This window comes from Octopus bimaculoides, chromosome 3 (genome assembly GCF_001194135.2).
Source record: "Octopus bimaculoides isolate UCB-OBI-ISO-001 chromosome 3, ASM119413v2, whole genome shotgun sequence".
NCBI lineage: Eukaryota > Metazoa > Mollusca > Cephalopoda > Octopoda > Octopodidae > Octopus > Octopus bimaculoides.
Genome location: NC_068983.1, coordinates 25652923 through 25657000, shown reverse-complemented (window position 1 = coordinate 25657000; position 4078 = coordinate 25652923). Strand labels below are relative to the sequence as shown.

The 4078-nt window shown below is 30.4% G+C and overlaps 1 protein-coding gene across 8 annotated transcripts in view; it reads left to right on the top strand.

Moving 5' to 3' along the window:
• The window catches only part of LOC106884218 (neuronal acetylcholine receptor subunit alpha-10), a 1143354-nt gene that overhangs the window by 1051611 nt on the left and 87665 nt on the right, over positions 1 to 4078 (top strand). The window lies entirely within an intron of this gene.

Below are 4078 nucleotides of genomic sequence, written 5' to 3'. Positions count from 1 at the left end.
TATATATATATATATATATATACATACACGCACGGCCACGCACACACACACACATATATATATATATATACAGGGAGAGTAATACATATACATAGATAGTTACATAGACAGACAAACAGACAGACAGACGGGTGGACAGACAGACAGACAGACAAACAGACAGACAGATAGATCGATCGATCGATAGATAGATAGATGATACATACATATGCTGGTATGTAATTATGTAGGTAGGTAGGTAGGTAGGTAGGTAGGTAGGTAGGTAGGTAGGTAGGCAGGCAGTTAAAAATTAAGCAAGAAAAAAACAAGACAGATGCAGGCGAGGGAACAACAAAATGTGCATCAGTTGTGCGCTCAGGAAATATGGAAGAAATCTTTTTCGTTTCGAGCCACCACCTAAACTCTTCTAAAGAAAGAAATGAGAAGAGAAAACAGATGAAGAGACTGAAAAAATGGAAAGGCAAAACGTGTAAAATGATAGATTTATAACCCAGCCCAACTGCACACGACTTCACATCACCACAATCACTTACAAAGAAAAATTAACTAAAACTACAACTAACTCCCAACCCTAACCTATTCAACACACGCACGCATATACACACACACATCACACATTTCTTAATCAATACTTGTAAATTATTATGCACTGTTTTCATTAGTAATTAATAAACTTTATCACAAAATACATTATGGCATACCATGGACATTTTAGGAAAAAAAATATCGAATGATCCAGTGCATCGTATAAAATTTCCGGTATGACACAGCTGATAAAATGTAACCAATTTAACTGAGTATAATTTTCACAAAATTCGTAGTGGGTGATAACTGAGGCATTATCCCCTCATTAATGCAATTAAAATAGCGCTTCATGTTAATAATAAAACCATAATAATGAACTTAAGACTCTTGTACGAAGCATAAAATATGTTACGATTTTATAAAACTTCAAAATTTTAATTAGTTATTTATTGACAAAATTTCAACTTTAAAATTGCAAAATGCTTTCCAGATCAAAATTTTGTGTACATTATATGCACGCGCGTGTGTGTGTGTGTACATATATGCTCATACGTACACAAACGCACAAACACACGCACATATATATATATATATATATATATGCACATCCACACACATTTACACACACACGCATTCACTTACACATACGTAAATAAATGTAAAATGAAAAGCGGAACATGGAACTTACGAGAATTATTATTAATCACGACAATTTTTTCGACGCATCTTGCATCGATCCTTCACTTCCTATGCATATAACTAGCACATATTGACACTTTGCTCGTTTGCTCATGTAGTATTTTAATTACCTGTTTCTATATGATTATCTTCTTCCACACCATTGTTCTTGCAATTACCAACTCTTTATATTTGATATTATGTACTGCTAATAAATGTATATGTATTCATTAATACATTCTAATACATTCGAATAAATATACGTTACGTACTCGAACGTTTACCGGCTGATGTCTGTCCATTTTGTATCCTCTCCACTTTCTTATTGGCCGTATATATATGTATATATATATATATATATATATATATATATATATATATATATATATATATATATATATATATATATATATATACATACATGAATGTATGTATGTATGTATGTATATATATATATGTATGTATACAAATATATATACATATATTTGTATATTTATTTTATTATATGTATGTACATGCGACCGCACACACGCACGTACACACATATATGTGTGTGTTTTCACTATATTTTTGAACGAACTACGAGCATTGGTAATGCTTAGTTTCGGAGATATTACAATGAACATTTGTAATACTATATTTCATGATTCAATTATTACTAGCTGATTTAACTCCATAAATGTATCAAATATTGTTTTGCAACAAATATGCTGAATCATTAAATCATTTTTTTCCGATATAAAATAAACTGGAAATATTGCGAGGGCGGAGAACTGGCACAATTGTTACCACATTGAACACAATGGTAACGGTATTTCCTCCGGGATTTATGTTCTGAGTGCAAATCATACAGGAGTCGCCTTTACCTTTTGAGTTTGGTAAGATAAGTACCAGTCAAATACTGGGGTTGCTGTAAAGAAGTTACACCGCTATCATCTCCCCGAAATTGCATGTTGTAGAAATAATTATAACAATATTGCAACACAACAACTTTGCAGACATTATCTATGTAATATCTTCTTAATAACGCAAAACTGACATGCAGATCAGATATTGAATATTTATAATATTTATAAAATTTATCAAAATATTTTCTGCCTTCATTCTTCATTTACAAAATAATCCTATCGAAATGTTATAGTATAATTACAGTTTGAATTATGAGAGAGATATGTTTTTTTTATTCAGTAAATGTATTCCATGAATGTTATCGTCCATAGGAGTTTTCAGTAAAAGATGCAGATCTTAATTTTAAGTTGATGTGCTATTATACGATTGATAAAATTATTAATTTCGAAGATCAAGAAAATCGAATTGAAAAAGTGTTTTATGTTACATTTCATTCTATGCATGACTATATTGCTTTATTTTCTTCTCAATTCGAATTACATTTTAAATATTTTACATGAAGTACCTGAAAAAAATATCATAAATTACTAAAAAACATTCTTGCAATTTTATTTAAATAAAATATTTGCTATTTTGAATGAAAAAATTGACTAACATACAAAATTAAAATTTAATGATTTAAAAAGTCACATTAATAAAATCATTGCATTCCTGAAAAAAAAAATATATTACTACAATTCAAAATACATTTGTTTGCAGAAAAGTTTCGTATAAAATCTTTAAGGAAATATTTTCCCACTTACTATGTATACTGTTTGGTAACGATTCCATTATTCGGGATTCAGCTCTCTACATGTATGAAATTATATTATTACATAGCTATCTGAGTAAAATATAGTTCAAAGAGTTGCATAAGTTCTGTAGTCTGTAGTATTATATATACTGTATAGTTTCACATCATTTCCCTAGATCAAACAATATATCACATAGGGTAATCTGGGATGCCTAAACATTTTATTCGTGTTCAACCAAACATAATTATATCGCAATCTCAATCCCTGAGATTGAGGGTAATTTGCTTTATTTACATATTTTTGGCTTTATTTACATATTTTTATGCTAATTACTTTAAATTTCGCGAAGTGTAAAAGTGAGGTCTTATTGAAATAATATTTGTTGTTACCAGTGTGTGTGTGTGTGTGTGTGTGTGTGTGTGTGTGTGTATGTGTGTGTTTTATACTGTGTCTTACATTATATACACGTTCTTAACATACCTGGAACTATGATTCCCAAAGCAATATTCGTTCTGAATACAATTTATGGTTGCAAGTAATTAATTTCATCCAACGCTTTTTCTTTAATTAGTAAAATTGCAACGACTTCATATCGACCTGGCATTCCTTATTTTTCTATTTAGAGCCCATGATTGGGAATGAATTTACCTGAATTTTATTTCATGACCGAAATAAATCTGGTAATATCTAAATCTATTTAGGTATTCCTCTCTAATATGTAACGTATAATTTTCACGAGAGATAAAATGGAACCTATTTATTAGTTACTTGTATTTAAAATCGATGATTTCAATGAAACGAAACGGTGATTTTCAATATTAATATCGTTCTTAAGGAGGCGATATGACAGAACCAATTGCATGTCGGGAAAAATGCTTAGTGGCATTTTGTTCTTTATGTTCTGGGTTGAAATTCGGCTGAAGTCGACTTAGCCATTTATCATTTCCTCATATTTCGGGGTCGAAAAAGTAAATACCAATTGAGGACTGGAATAAATCGACTTATCTACACCCCACCGAAATTGAAGACTCTGTACGAAAATTTGAAATCAATAGTAATATCTTTCTTCGAAAGAAATTAATTATATAAATGAAATAATCACTGGCAAGTACGTCTATGACACCATGCATCTCATAATGAATATATACATAGAGATATTGATATTTTATTAAGGTTTTCTTGTCGCAGGAGTGTCTGGGTGGTAAGTAGCTGCTTACCAACCACATGGTTCC